The following is a 16352-nucleotide window of genomic DNA, read 5'->3' as shown; positions in this document are numbered from 1 at the left end:
TGCTCCGGGACGCCTTTGATTGCCAGGGGTCTGCACAGCTGCGCCTGTCAGCCGGGCACCATCTGGCCCGCTGTGTCCACTCCGTGCCCCAAGCTGGCGGTCTTGTAGATGGGAGGCGACCGCAAGAGGCTCGGGCCAGCTGGTAGGACCTGGGGGCCGCCTCGAGGGGGCCTGGTCGGACGAAGGTGGAGAGAAGCTGCTGTGCAAGGCTGGTGTGAGCCCTGGGGCTCCTTCAGCCTCCCGGGGAAAATCTAAGAGGTGGGGGCTGGAGGACAGCGCAGGGGGGTGGGCGCTTACCGTGTGCGCAGCCACCCTGAGTTTGGTCCTTGGCACGCTCTAGGGTCCTTGGCACCAGTAGGAGGACCCCTGAGCATCTCCAGGTGTGCCCCCCCACCAGAAAACATCTGAGGGGTGGGGAAAGCTCAGTGGACTGGATGTGCACAGTACATGCAGGAGGTCTGGCGTTAGGTCCCCACGCTGCCACTAAGGCCCCAGGCGTGCGCGCGCACGCGCGCGCACACACACACACACACACACACACACACACACACACACACACACACACACACACACACACACACACACACAGAGTTGAGGGACTGGAGCCATAATACAGCAGGGAAGACCCTGGCCTTCGTGCAGCAGATCCTGATTCATCCCGTGCACCACAGTTCTCCTGAGCCTGAGCATGCACACACACACATACACACATGTAAAATTAAGGGACAGGAGCCATAATGCAGCGGGGAGGGCCGTGGCCTTTCGTGCAGCCGACCACAAAAGGTCTCCCGAGTCTGGCTGGGGGTCCTTGAGCTCAGCCTGAAGTGAGCCCTGAGCACTGCCAGGTGTGGCCTGTCAAATTATTTAAGATCTTGCTAAGGGGCTGGAGCGATAGCACAGCGGGGAGGGCGTTTGCCTTGAACACGGCCAACCCGGATTCGATTCCCAGCATCCCATAGGGTCCCCTGAGCACCAGCAGGAGTAATTCCTGAGTGCAGAGCCAGGAGTAACCCCTGTGCATCGCCAGGTGTGACCCAAAAAGAAAAAGAAAAAAAAAAAGATCTTGCTAAGCCTCTAAAGAGTCACCGCCATTTGCACGTTGAGTCTGGGGCCGGAAGGTGGCCCGTGCACGCAGCCCAGTCCCGGCCCGTCTGCCGTGACCCCCAGCAGCACTGAAGCTGAGTGCACGAACCCAGTGACAGGGCGGCAGCCCGCGAGCCCTCGGCTGAGAGTTGGTCACAGTGGAGATGGCACATGTAAGCAGGCAGCTGGCCCGGGTTAGTCCCTGGCACCCCACAGCTCTACCCTGAGCTCCCCCAACAGTGATCCTTGAGCACACAGCTAGGAGCTAGCCCTGAGCACTGCCAGGGAGCAAAGCCCAAAAGAGAAAGTCTGTGGAAGGATGCAAACTTACTGCTCTGCCTGGTGGAAAAGTGCAAGTAAAGCATGCAGTTCCAGGTGCATGGTCATTGAAGTTAAATTAAAATGGTGTCGGGGGGCCGGAGAGATAGCATAGCGGGTAGGGCATTTGCCTTGCACGCGGCCGACCCGGGTTCGATCCCCGGCATCCCATATGGTTCCCCGAGCACCACCAGGAGTAATTCCTGAGTGCAAAGCCAGGAGTAACCCCTGAGCATCGCTGGGTGTGACCCAAAAGGCAAAGATAAATAAATAAATAAAATAAAATGGTGTCAGGCCCAGGATATAGCCAGGGCAGAGATTTGCCTGACAAGTGTGAGGCCCTGGATCCGATCCGATCCGATCCCCGGCAGAGGAAAAACAGGAGAGACTAAAAATAGTTTAGTACAGCGGGGAGGGCGCTTGCCTTGCACACGTCAGACCTGGGTTTGATCCCCGGCATCCCATATGGTCCCCTGAGCCCTGCCAAGAGTGATTCCTGAGTACAGAGCCAGGAGTGACCTCTGAGCACTGCAGGGAGTGACCCCAAAACAAAAAAATAGTTCTGGGGCCAAGAGAGATGCACAGTGAGGAAGGCTCTCGCCTGCACCCGCTGCCTCAGGTTCTACCCCCCACACCGCGCGTGGACCCCCCAAGCCCTGCCAGGAGCGATGTGTGGCTGCCCAAACTAGTTCCGTTCTGCGCACCATCATAATATGGAGTCCACGGGAAGCCTGGCTCAGGAAACACGCCGCGAGCACACGCCTGACGGCAGGGAAGGGAGCCGCGGAGGGAGCAGAGTGGGAATGAGGACCGCGGGGGACCCCCCCCCCCCACCGCACCGCACCGCGTACTATTCCCTGAGCACCGCCAGGGGGCGCTCCTGAGCAAAGCGCCAGATGCGGTTCAGGAAGGAAAAAAAAGGATGAACTTCACAGACAAGCAGAAGGATCAGGACTGAGACGTTGGTTCCTGTCACCACACAGTCCCCCAAGCATCTAGCCAGGAGTGGCCCCACCACTGGTTGTGGCCCAATCCTCCCCGCAAATCAGGACTTAATATGTTTCTTTTTTTTTAATTTTTTTTTGGGGGGAGAGGGTCATACCTGGCGATGCTCAAGGGTTCCTCCTGGCTCTGCACTCAGGAGTTACCCCTGGCAGTGCTCAGGGGACCATATCGGATGCTGGGAATCGAGCTCGGGTTGGCCGCGTGCAAGGCAAACGCCCTACCCATGGTGCTATTGCTCCAGCCCAGGACTTAATATTTATGAACGATGAATACGAAGGGGCTGGCGTGCTAGTACAGCGCTTGCCTTGCATGTGCCGACGTGGGTCTGACTCCGGGCTCCCCACATGGTCCCTGAGCATAGCCAGGAGTGTTTCCTGGGCTCAGAACGAGGAGTAACCCCTGAGCATCTCCAGGTGTGGCCCCCAAGCCCTAGATAGATACAGGTGCAAGTACATATTCCCGCCATCTTGAGCTGAGTGTCTTTCCTTCTGTCTCTGACCACACCTGGGGGCTACTCCTGGCTTAGTGCTCAGGGGACCGTGCAGTGCCAGGTATAGACCCAGGTCCCCCACAGAGGACACCTGCGCTCCCACCTCTTCCCTGTCCTGTCCATTTGGAATTCCTCAGTGCTCTGGTAGATTCGGAGCAACAAACCTAAACTCGGCTTTCCTGGGCAGAGTGCAGACCTCCTCCTCCTCCTCCCTCCTTCCTCCTTCCTCCTCCTCCTCTTCCTCTTCTTTTTTTTGGGGGGTCACACCCAGCGATGCTCAGGGGTCACTCCTGGCTCTACACTCAGAATTTACTCCTGGCGAGGGGCTGGAGCAATAGCATGGCGGGTAGGGCAAACACCTTGTACACGGCTGACCCGGGTTCGAATCCCAGCATCCCATATGGTCCCCTGAGCACCGCCAGGGGTAATTCCTGAGTGCAGAGCCAGGAGTGACCCCTGAGCATCGCCGGGTGTGACCCAAAAAGCAAAAAAAAAAAAAGAAAAAAGAAAAAGAAATTACTGCTGGCGGTGCTCTGGGGACCATATGCAATGGCAGGAATCGAACCCCAATCAGCCGCATGGAAGGCAAGGGCCCTCCCCGCTGTGCTATCGCTCCAGCCCCTCTTCTCTTTGCCGGCTTTCAGGCTGTGCCTTTATTCGGACCCACAAACCATGCCTTCCCTTTCATTCTGGGAGTTGCTGACCAAAGACCCGCTAGCAAAGGCTCCCGGCATCGAGGCCCCCAGTCGGCCGGTCCCTGCTGTGTGTGAGTCGCACCCCCTTGCCCGGCACAGTCTATCCTGTCTCCTAGCCCCGTTACTCCAGTAATTGAAACTTTCATGGAAATTAAGGATCTCCCGCGTGGCACGTCACCAGGTGCCACCCCACTCGTCTCAAGTTATATGTGTATATAGAATAAAGGGGGATTGGTTTGTTTCTGAAAACTTGAAACATTCGGGCTGGAGCGATAGCACAGCGGGGAGGGCGTTTGCCTTGCACCTTGCACGCGGCCGACCCGAGTTCGATTCCCAGCATCCCATATGGTCCCCTGAGCACCGCCAGGAGTGATTCCTGAGTGCAGAGTCAGGAGTAACCCCTGTGCATCGCCGGGTGTGACCCAAAAAACAAAAAAGAAAAAAAAAGAAAAGAAAACTTGAATCATTCCTGGAAAGAGCCTGTGCTTCTGACCCCTCCCCCGCCAGGGTACATGTACTGCAGCATCCACCTCAATTAATAGTTGGGCCATAGGGGCCGGAGCGACAGTGCAGCAGGGAGGGCATTTGCCTTGATGCCGTTGAGCCGAGTTCAATCCCATTCACCCCATTTGGTCCCCCAAGCACCACCAGGAGTAATTCCTGAGTGCAGAGCCAGGAGTAATCCCTGAGCACTGCCAAAACTAAAACAAAATTTGGGTTTTAGGACTTGAAGCTTCCCTGTAAATAATCAAGTGCTGGTGTACAACATCTCACAGAACTCAGGCCTAGCTGGGCTTGGATGTCAACATTGTTCTTCGGCTACTGTAACTGACTATGTTTCCCTCTATGTAACTGACTTTGATTCTGTTTCTGTTGACTAAGTTAATTTGCATATTCTGCCTATGCGGCTGAATATCACTGGGTAGGATGTTAAGCTAGTTCATGAAAAGGGGCTGAACAGGCTGCTCTGGGTCACAATGCCAGGGATAGTTTGTGATCTCCGTCAATTATTTCTTTCTGAAAGAAAAGTCTTTTCTTTTCTTTGTTCTCTTTTTCCCATTTATTTCTTTCTCTCTAACCTTAGACCGCCTAACCGAGCCTTAGTGCAACAATCAAGGTCTTTTATGCTGGTAATATATTTTTTTTCTTTTTGGGTCACACCCAGTGATGCTCACCCTACCCGCTGTGCTATTGCTCCAGCCCCAATGCTGGGAATATTATGCCAGTTTTATACCAAATCTATTCAAGGCTTTGGGACGGGTGGGGCACCCGATAGACAGTAGAGTGTTGGGACACTTTTCTTGCACATGTCCGGCCCAGGGTCAACCCCCGGCCCCCTGTGTGGCCCCAGACTGCAGACCTGCTCCCTCGGCACCTCTGGGTGTGGCTGCTTGCTGCAGGGGGTCAGGAAACGGTGGCGCTGCTGGACCCACTCAGCTGGGCTCGTGCCCTTGGCACCCACGGCTCTTGGCTTGCCGTGCTCGCACTCCTGGCTGCCATCTGGCTGCAGATGCCCATCGCCCGGGTGGCAGGCACCACCGTGGCTGCCGGGATGCCACCCTGACCCCAACCAGGGCTCAGACTTGGAGCCTCACGCTCAGCAAGGCCGACACTTTGCCCCTGAGCCACGTCCCAGCCCCAGAACTTTCGCTTTCTTTGGGAGGGAGGGAGTTTGGGGCTGCACCCAGAGGTTCTCAGGGTTGCTCCAGGCTCTGTGCTCCGGGGTCGGCCCCAGCCAGGCTTGGGTGATGGTGCGGTTCAGGGGACCAAACCTGAGACTCCAGCATGCCAGGGGTGCGCTCAGCCCGTTGAACTGTCTCCTTGATCCAGGACTATAACTTTTCCTTTTGTTTTGGGGCCCCTCCTGGCAGTGCTCAGGACTTACTCCCGACTCTGTTTGGGGCTCACTCCTGGCGCGTACAGGGGATCCCGTGAGGTGCTGGGGGTCGAACCTGTGTTGGCAGTTTACAGGCAAGCACTGTACTAGCTCCCTGATCCCTATATATATATATTTTAATTTTTAAAAAAATTTTATAAGATAGTTCACAATACTTGATTACATTTAATAGTCAAACACCAATCCCACTACCATTACACCTTCTCACCACCAAATTTGGGATGTTTCCATCCAAACCCCAATCCCTGTCCCAAAGCACAAGCAAAATAACATATTTTGTATTGTCTGTTATGAAAAACCACTAAAAATGCTCCAAAAAAGTATCCATAGAGGAAACAGTGTGAAGATTGTTCTATTTTTCAGGAGCCATTAAGACATTCTTTAGGATAGCACTAACGTGTTGTTAAAGATTGAGTAATGTGAGCTTTTACATACATACATACATATATATATATATATACATGAAAATGGGCTGGAGCGATAGCACAGCAGGTAAGGCATTTGCCTTGCACATGGCCGACCCTGGTTCGATTCCTCCGTCCCTCTCGGAGAGCCCGGCAAGCTACTGAGAGTATCCCGCCCACACAGCAGAGCCTGGCAAGCTACCCGTGGCGTATTCAATATGCCAAAACAGTAACAAGTCTCACAATGGAGATGTTACTGGTGCCCGCTCGAGCAAATCGATGAGTAATGGGATGGCAGTGATACAGTGATCTATGAAAATATGTATATATGCATATATATTTCCCTCTATGACTTGTTGCCTACTATATGCACCACATCAGATGTGGCGTGGTACACATAGAGAAAGGGTAAGGGATGTCTTATGAGGTGTCGCGGCCGTGCGGTCCAGGAATACGTTCTCATGCATGAGGACTTCACTCGTGAGTGAGGCTTGGCCCGAGCATATGGGGCGAGGCCTTGAGTGTGGCGGCAGTCGGGTTCTGGAGGTTTTCGGCTGCCAGGGCTGGGTCCCTCAGTGGGGGGAGGGCTCTCACCTGCCCCCTCTGGGGCGCCCCGAGTGGAACAGCCTGGCGCAGTCCTGGTGGCATGGCTATGGCACAGCCCGTATATTTTTAAGGGAAATGAATGAAAAGGAGGGCTGGAGCTCACAGCACACCTCGGGGAGGGCGTTTTGCCTTACATGCAGCCAACCTGGGTTCGATCCCCGGCGTCCCACATGGTCCCCGGAGCACCGCCAGGAGTAATTCCTGAGTGCAGAGCCAGGAGGAACCCCTTGAGCATCGCTGAGTGTGGCCCAAAAAGGAAAAAAAAAAATGATCAAGAATGAAAGCAAGGGGCCGGAGCGATAGCACAGCGGGTAGGGCGTTTGCCTTGCACGTGGCCGACCCGGGTTTGATTCCCAGCATCCCATATGGTCCTCCAAGCACCGCCAGGAGTAATTCCTGAGTGCAGAGCCAGGAGTGGGTGTTACCCAAAAAGCAAAAAAAAAAAAAAAAAGAATGAAAGCAAAATCTTTAGCTACGAAGCGCGGTTATTTCACTTGGCTCTACCTTCGTGCCAATTAAAGTGAGCTCAGCAGAAGATCCCGAGCGCTTCTCTCTCCTGCTGTCCGTCTGGGCTCTCACATCTCTGCTTAAATAATTGATGGCCGTCGCCGTCTGTGCTGCCGCGTGTGGCCTCTGGGATGGCTGCGCCTTCGCCACATGCCCGGCCCCTGCCCAGGCTTTCATGCCAGGCTGCTTCCTCTGCCTTTCGCTGTGATTTCCCTGCCAGAGAGCCCCGTAGGACCCGCCAGCTGGGCGCAGGTGCCGCGGAAGGGAAGTTCTGTCCAGGCCAGAGGTCCCTGAGGTTGAGCATCACCGCAGGCACCACCTCGAGCGACCAGACTCCCGCATTACACCTGGCGAAGGGTGCCGGACGCCTCTCGCTGTGGGCTGGCACTTCCGGTCGCGTCTCCCTAGAACACACGCTCACTTGCTCGTCTTGGTGTCCCTTTGCGTGCTGTTTCCGCTGTAGAGAAGCCGATGTCCACTCTCAAATGTGTATCTCTCAGGACCAGACAGATAGCACAGCGGGGAGGGCGCTTGCCTCCCGCAGGGAGGACCCTTCGTGGGGCTAAGGAGGGGACACAACCGAATGAACAGAAGCAGAGCCAGAAGGAGGAGGAGGAGAGAGAGAGAGTTTATTCTACTGCAGTTACAATACTTATACCTCTTGGTGGGAGGGGGCAGTATGCATGCTTGGACCCCCGCAGGAACAATAGTAAAATGTTGATCAGGCGTGGCCGTTGGCTAGTGAGACAAGTGGTGAAATGATAAGATCACAGGAATCCCAAGCAGCCTCCGCTTGACTAGACGATAAGAGCCAAGCTCTGTAAGATGGCTCCCTACACTTGCCTCGCATGTAGCCATCGTGGGTACAATCCCGGCATCCCGTATGGTCCCCGAGCACCGCCAGGAGTGAGCCCTGAGTGCAGAGCCAGGAGGAACCCACCCTTGAGTATCGCCAGATATGGCCCCCAAACAGAAAGGCCCTCCCTTCTCTCTCTCTTCTTCTCTCTCTCCCTGCCTCCTTCCTTTCTCTTTCTCTTCTCACATGTTTCTAAGTAAGTTTCAATAAAACTTTCCTTGCGTCACTAAAAGAAAAAAAGAGTCTCTTAATCTGGACAAATGTGAGCCGCAGGACTTGCTGTCTCAGGTTTGAAAAGTTTCTACTGTTTCACATGAAACACAAGAAAATGATCAGGGGCCAGAGCCATAGCACAGCAGGGAGGGCATTGACCTTGCAGGTGGCCGACCAGGGTTCGAATCTCAGCATCCTCCACATGTCCCCCAAGCACCACCAGGAATAATTCCCGAGTGCATCTGAGCACTGTTTCCTTTTTTCCCAAAAAGGAAAAGAAAGAAAGAAAGAAAGAAAGAAAGAAAGAAAGAAAGAAAGAAAGAAAGAAAGAAAGAAAGAAAGAAAGAAAGAAAGAAAGAAAGAAAGAAAGAAAGGAGCAGAGCTGAGAGTGGAGTGAGGGGGCAGTGGGGAGGACACTGGCCTTGCACGTGGCCAGCCCAGGCTTGATCCCTGGCACCTCATATGGTCCGTCTGGCCTGCCAGGAGTGATCCTTGCATGCAGAGCAAGAGGTAAGTCCTCTGCGCCACCGGCGTGGCCCCCAAAACATTAAACACACACACACACACACACACACAGAAAAAAGGACTGGAGCAAAGCTACAGGCCCGTGACAGTAACGGCCTGCTACCTGCCCACTGTGTATTAGCCAAAGGGCAGTGGCGCTCTATCTCTCTCGCCACTTGCGTTCGGTGTTCGGTGGTCTCGGCCGCTTCCCCCACCCTGGGGAGGCTGATGGCGATGGGCAGGCGAAGGAAGGAACGAGGGCCAGGCCGGTCGGTATCAATTGCGGTTTATTCCAATCTCCTCCCCATTCCCTCTGACTCCCCTTCTGCTTCTCTCTCTGGTTTATTTTTTTTTCTTTTTTGCGTTTTGCGTCACACCCAGCAATGCACAGGGGTTACTCCTGGCTCTTCACTCAGGAATTACTCCTGGCCGTGCTCAGGGGACCATATGGGATGCTGGGAATTGAACCCGGGTCGGCCACAAGCAAGGCAAATGCCCTACCTGCTGTGCTATTGCTCCAGCCCCCTGCTTCTCTCTCTGGGTCCCCCACCCACTCTTGCAGCCCAGTTATAGAGAAATCATGGAGGGCGGGGATACAGTGGTGGGGCTGTACACTAACAAATCAGCAAAGAGAGGTGAGGCCGCGCCTCCAGCAGATTAACTCAAGGACAAAATCTCATCTAAAGAGATTACTGCAGATTACTAGGAGATCCGCTCACGGGAGGGATTCCACTCAGGGTGTGTCGCTTTCTTCTTTCCCCAGTTGTAATCCACTTAAATAGTTGTAGTAAATTTACTTCTAATATTTCTAGCAGTGTCATTTTGTGTGGGCATAGTAAGAGATATATCAAGCTTAAAGTTTGGTTCTTCCTGAGGACGTTCACTACATATTCCAGACCACAGTCCTCAGGCCAGGTTAGTATCCTAACCCCAGCAGGGTCCTTATTCAGTTACCTCTTTTGGGTCATGAGAATTTGTCCATGACTGTGCTATTGACATAGCTGAGTATTGTGGCTCTTTGGCCTGGCCCATTTCGATGCCAGGGTAGCTCACAGCTTGCCCTGGGTCCATCCAGTCCCTCATCGGGGACCCTGCTCTTGGAATGCTAGGAACTAAGGGCAACTGAGGCTTAAGTCGAGAAAACCGATGTCTAGGAGTGAATATTATTCGGAGCCAATTAACTCCCAAGTTACAAAAGCATAACATTCACTGTCTTCCTGTGTCCATACAAAAAGGACATTGCCTTAAAGTAAATTATGCAAAAGACAGAGAAAAGCAATATCTAACTTACAATACAAGTTCAATGTCCTAGAAGGACCTGATCTTTCAAGTTAACAGAATCTGATTAGGGAAAAAGGTCATTAACTGGTTGGGGAGGAGAGCACAGAGAAGAGTAGAGGAACGGGAGTGACTTGGGAGCACTGTGACGGGTATAACCCATAAACCTAAGCTCCCTGTGGTAAGGGAGAAAGGACAAACCAATGCTATCCTACAGTCCACAGTGCTTTTTTCCTCTTTAATTAATTTTTTTTTTTTTGAGAGGTCACAACCAGTGGTGCTTAGGGCTTACTCCTGGCTCCACACTCAGGGATTCCTCCTGCTGGGCTTGGGGACCCTACGGGGTACAGAAACTGAAGCATGCAAGACAAGCACCTCTCCTGTGCTCTCTTTAGTCCCCTGGTCGTAGCATTTAAACTCTGTTCTCGCCTGAATACACTGAAAACATTCTAAAGTCCACCGAGCTGAAATGCATTATGGGTAGGAGGGGAGACCATTCTCTGTTTGTTTGCTTTCGGGTTATACCTGCCTATGCTCGGGGCTGACTCCTGGCTCTGCACCCAGGAATTACTCCTGGCGGTGCTCAGGGGACCACACGAGATGCCGAGGATCGAATCCGAGTCAGCTGCGTGCGAGGCTGACGCCCAGCCCGCTGTGCCAGGTCTCGGGCCCTGGTCAAGCACTCCTCTCCCGCGTGTTCCGGAGAACAGAGGCCATCTGCTGATTTAGGGCTTTTCGTTTGTTTTTGTGTTTGGGCCACACCCGGCAGTCAACCATATGCAGGGCAAGCGCCCTCCTGCTGTCCTCGCTCTCTGGGCCCAGGTGACAGATTTTTTTTTTTTTTTATGTTTTGTTGGACAAGAGCCAACAGGGAACAGAGATTAGACAGACTCCAGGGCTCTGACCCGAGAGGCTGAGTACTGGGTTCCAAATTGAGGCCTTGTGCTGGTTTGTCTTTACTGTCCGATTAGAATCTTGGAGACTGCCAGATAAAATGCGAACAATCAAAGAAACACGGGTCCTGTACCCGGTGTCCGCCCGCAGTGCCAGCGAGACTGGGGGCTGGAGGGTGGGGGAGGGGGGCCCACCGTCAGGCCCTGGGGACAGGGTGGCAGAGAGCCAGATGCCCGGAGCTGCACAGACCCGCTCACGACAGATCTGTTTATTCGCTCATCTACAAAATGCTTTCATCGCTGTGTTTAATAATTCCTTATCATCTCCAAAGTCAAATTAGCTGGCTAGCGTCAGCCAAGGGGAGACCCCGGGGAGCAGCATGTGGCTGCCTTGTCTCTGGCTGTCCCCAGAGGAGAGGCGCTAGCCTGGATGCAGGTAGAATGACAAGCCGGGCCGGAGCAGGAGGCACCCAGAAATGGTTTATTTATTTATGTATTTATTTATTTTCCTTTTGGGGCCACACCTGGTGATGCTCCGGGCTTTTCTCCCGGCTCTGTACTCAGGTATCACTCCTGGCGGTGCTTGGATCAGCCCTGTGCAAAACCAGCAGCACCCTACATGCTGTGATATACTGTTCTGATTTGACCATGGAGCCAGGGGTCGAACCCAGGGCCTTGCACGTGCCAAGCCAGTATGAACCTGAGACACATCCCCAGCCCCCCATTCCTGGAAATTATTCTGTAAATGTCGGTTCTCAGGACGGGAGCAATAGTACAGGGGGTAGGGAGAATGGCACGTGGCTGTAGCAGGTTCGATCCCCACCATCCCCATATGGCCACCCCCAGCCCCATCGGGAGTGACCCCTGAGCACTGCTGGATGTGAGGGGAGCCCCACCAAGAAAGTTGATTCTTAAAACGCCAAAAGTAAAATTGTTCTCATTCTTCCTTAACTAAAAATCCCACCTTGCTTCACAAAAATCTGTCTTCCTTTCTCTCTCGTTTCACCGTGTGCCGGTTCCATTGGCCAGTAAGGAGGTGCTGGGTTTTGTTGTTTGGGGGCCTCACCCAGCAGTGCTCAGGATCTACTCAGGGGACTATGCCAGCCAGGGGCTGCCCCCCGCCCCACCCACTGAGCCTCCTTCCAGGCCCGGGATGATCCTCTCCTGGGGTGAAATATGAAGCCCCCATCGGCGTCATGCTCCCTCATGGACCTTCTTCCCCGCCGCCTGCGACGTGCCTGTGTTGTTTGATGCTTCCCCTAAAATGTTTCCCCTTTGGTCATCCCCCTGGTATAGAGAATAGAGGCTTTTTGCCCTAGACAGCGACAACGTTTTGCACTGGGCTTTTGGCTTGTTTTGGAGTCACACCTGGCAGTGCTCAGGGCTTACTCTCCTGGCAGTGCTCGAGGGACCATACGAGATACCGGGGATCAAGCCGGAGCAGCCGTGGGCCAGGCAAGGGCCCTCCACCGAGGGGGACTCTGCTCTGGGCCCTGGTGGCAGCCACTTAAAGGTGTGACACGAAGAGGTGAAACAGGGAATCACTTTACTGAGCGAATGAAAGTGGGAAGTTGACAGCAGAGGAGGTGGGGGAGGCAGGGGGAGCAGGAGAGGCTGGTCATGGATGGAATGTTCTGGGGTGGATACTGGACTCTCCCCTCCTCCTCCTTTCCTCTCCCTCTTCTGCACCGTTCCTCCCCTTTCTCTCCCTTCTCCACCCCTCTCCCCTCCCCCGCCCTCCCTCCCCTCTCCCCCCACCTCTCCCCCCGTTCCGGGGGTCTAACCCAGGGCCTCACACCGACCACACAGCACAGCCCGGCCCCCAGACCTTTGTTTCTTCAGGAACGCTTGCAGATTGTAGCGGGTACCAGCTGCTGTGATGGTGGACAAGACTGCCAGCGTCCCCCCTCTCCCCGCCCCCCCGTCTGCAGGGACAGGCCAGGCACAGCAAAGGAAGGTGACCCTGAAGGTGAGTCAAGATGACCACGTCTCAAAAAAGAAAAGAGGGGCTGGGGCTGGAGTGATAGCACAGCGGGGAGGGCGTTTGCCTTGCACTAGGCCGAACTGAGTTCGATTCCCAGCATCCCATAGGGTCCCCTGAGCACCGCCAGGAGTAATTCCTGAGTGCAGAGCCAGGAGTGACCCCTGAGCATCACTGGGTGTGACCCAAAAAGCAAAAAAAAAAAAAAAAGATGCCCGAGTCTCAGGCTGAGCTTCGGAAGAGGCTGCACAGCAGCGGCAGGGAGAGGCCGGGTCTCCAGAGTGGGCAGAGTGCCCAGGTGGGCACCACGCCGTAGCCCAGCACCTGGGACGGAGCTTTGACCCCGTGGGCACAGAAGTTCTGCAGTGCGCCTGGGAACCACGCCCAGTGCTCCCCCACCTCTGTGCTCCGGGTCCCACCCAGTGGTGCTGGGGGCTGGGCCTCAGGCCGCCAACCTGCGCTCTCTAGCCCCATCTGACCAGGGCGTTTGGGTGCTGGGGAAGGCGGGGAAAGCAGGGGAGATAACTCGAAAGCTTGTTATTGGTGGAGGCAGGCGAGGGTGAGGAGGTGGAGGAAGTGGGGATATGAGGGGCGGGACCTGGGCGATAAGAGAGAGATTGGGGAAATTACACCTTTATTATTTTTGGGGGCTGGAATGGTAAGGCACTTGCCTTATATGCAGCCCACCCAGGTTTGATTCCCGGCACCCTACATGGTCTTCCCAGCACCACCAGGACTTATCTCGGAGCACAGAGTTAAGAGTAAGCCCTGAGCACCACCAGGTGTGCCCCCCGCCAGCAAAAGGATGCTGTTAGTTTTGTCTGTTTATTTTTTGGGGGGGTCACACCTGGTGGTGCTCAGGGCTTATTCCTGGTATTGTGCTCACTCCTAGCAGCGCTCAGGACACCCTTTGGGGTAGCAGGGATTAAACCCAGGTGGGACGTGTGCAAGGCAAAACCCCTCCTCACTGTATGATCTCTCCGGCACTAAAGTCACTGTATCACTGTATCACTGTCATCCCGTTGTTCATCGATTTGCTCGAGCGAGCACCAGTAACATTTCCATTGTGAGACTTGTTGTTACTGTTTTTGGCATATCGAATACGCCAGGGGTAGCTTGCCAGGCTCTGCTGTGCAGGCGGGATGCTCTCAGTAGCTTGCCAGGCTCTCTGAGAGGGATGGAGGAATCGAACCTGGGTCGGCCATATGCAAGGCAAATGCCCTACCCGCTGTGCTATCGCTCCAGCCAAAAATGCCTAAACTTTTTTTAATTTCTGGATTGCATATCACTGACCTCTGTGATGGGGCTGTTTGCCCAGGTGTAAGCCTGATTTTACCCTGACTGGCACTAAAATACTCCTTTAAATTACTGGTGGAAGGAGCGGGAGAGCTGGGGAGAGAGGACAGGAGGGAAGACACTTGCCTTTTATGCAGCCACGTCAGCTGTGACCCTGGTTCAAATCCCCAGCACCACATATGGTTCCCCGAGCACAGAGCCAGAAATAGCAATAGCAGAGTTGGAGCCATAGTACAGCGGGGACAGTGTTAGCCTTGCACGAGGCCGACCATCCCTGGCACCCCATATAGTCCCCCAAGCACCAACCAGGAGTAATTCCTGAGTGCAGAGCCAGGAATAAGCCCTGAGCATCACCAGGTGTGACCCAAAAAGCCAAAAATAAATAAATAAATAAATAAACAAATAAACGCAAAGCAATAGCTCTTGTGCACTCCAGACATGGCTCAAACACCCCACTCCCCTCAAGTATATAAATATTTGATTTGGGGGCCACATCTGGCTGTACCCAAGGCTTATTTCTGGCTCTGCGCTCAGGAGTCACTCCTGGTGGTGCTCAGGGAACCATATGGGATGCCCGGGATCTTACCTGGGTCGGCCACATATAAGACAAGCACCTTACCCACTGTACTATCTCTCCGGCCCCATAAGTAAATATTTTTAAATGATTAGCTCCGGGGTGAGCAGCGGGTAGAGGGCGGTGCTGTTTCCCGGAAGTTCAGCTGGCGGCGATGCCCAGTGCTGTCCAGGGCTGCAAGGAATGTCTCCAGCAGCCAACCTGGAACGTGCAGGCGCCAGGAGGGGCTGCAACCCCCACCTACTTGGGTGTGGCGGCGCAGGAACCCTGGGCGAGCCCTACAACCACAGCTGCACGCTTCCAACAAAGCAGGGCTCGGCAACAGCATGGCGGGAGGGCGCGTGGCTTGCCTGCGCTGACCCGGTTGGACCCCAGCATCCTGTATACGCCAGGAGTGATCCCTGAGAGTAAGCACCGCTGGGTATGCCCTTCCCCCCAAAACACCCACCTGATCCCCCCAAAAGTTCATAATTTTCATAGTTCATAATTTTAAGTGACTACCTAGCTTCTGGAAAATGGGGAATCTGGGCGGAAGAGGCCGAGTCCTGATCCGAGCAGGCCTGGAGGTCTCAGCCCCGGGTCCCACACACCTGGGTTCCTCTGCCGGTACCTTCATGCATGAGGCTCATCCAATTGTGTGGAGAGGGGCCTTGAGCATGGCTGTGGCTAGGCTCCAGAGCTCTTTGGCCATGGGAGCTCTGTTCGGGGAGGGAAACTGAGGCCCACCCCCTCTGAGGGGCCCTGGGGAAGACAGCCAGGCATGGGGGCAAGAGACTCTGCCTAGCCACAGCCATGCTCAAGGCCCCTCTCCACACGTTCGGATGAGCCTCACGCATGAAGGTACCAGCAGAGGAACCCAGGTGTGTGGGACCCGGGGCCGAGATCTCTGAGCCTACTTGGATTGGAACTTGACCTTTTCCGCTCAGATTCCCCATTTTCCAGTAGCGAGGCGGTCACACCCAGGGTCTGCCCCTGGCGCCATGTAATCCCACCAAGGGCCAACATCCAGAGACTATAACACCAAGCCCCTGGAAGCGCGTGGCCACACAGTGGCCGCGTGACATCTTTTAGCCTAGTTCTCCCTCTGGGAGAACATGGCAAGCTACCAAGAGTTTCCTGCCCACATGGGAGAGCCTTGCAAACTCCTCATGGCGTATTCATATGCCAAAAACAGTAACAATGATGGGTCTCATTCCCCTGACCCTGAAAGAGCCTCCAATGTGGCACCATTGGGAAGGATGTGTAAAAAGAGGCTTCTAAAATCTCAGGGCTAGGACAAATGAAGATGTTACTGAGACTGCTCGAGAAATTCGACGATCAACAGGATGATTCTAAGCCATTGATAGGGTTACATGGCGCAGGGGGTATGACATCTGATAGCCTAGTTCTCCTTCTTGGAGAACCTGGCAAGCTACTGAGAGTTTACTGCCCACAGGGGGCGGGTGGGGTGGGGGGTGTGAGGGGGGAACCTGGAAAGCTCCCCATGGTGTATTTGTATGCCAAATACAGTAACCATGATGGGTCTCATTCCCCTGACCCTGAAGAGCCTCTAATGCGGCACCGTTGGGAAGGACGAGTAAAGAGAGGCTGCTAAAATCTCAGGGCTAGGATGAATGGAGACGTTACTGGGCCCGCTCGAGCAAATCGATGATCAACGGGATGACAGTAATACAGTGATAATTTTAAGCAAATTAAAAAATCCTCAAGAGGGCCGGGTAAAAGCAGTTGCTTTGCACAGGCCTGCTCTCTGCT

Source organism: Sorex araneus, chromosome 5, assembly GCF_027595985.1.
Source record: "Sorex araneus isolate mSorAra2 chromosome 5, mSorAra2.pri, whole genome shotgun sequence".
NCBI lineage: Eukaryota > Metazoa > Chordata > Mammalia > Eulipotyphla > Soricidae > Sorex > Sorex araneus.
Note: the sequence above shows the minus strand (reverse complement) of the source record.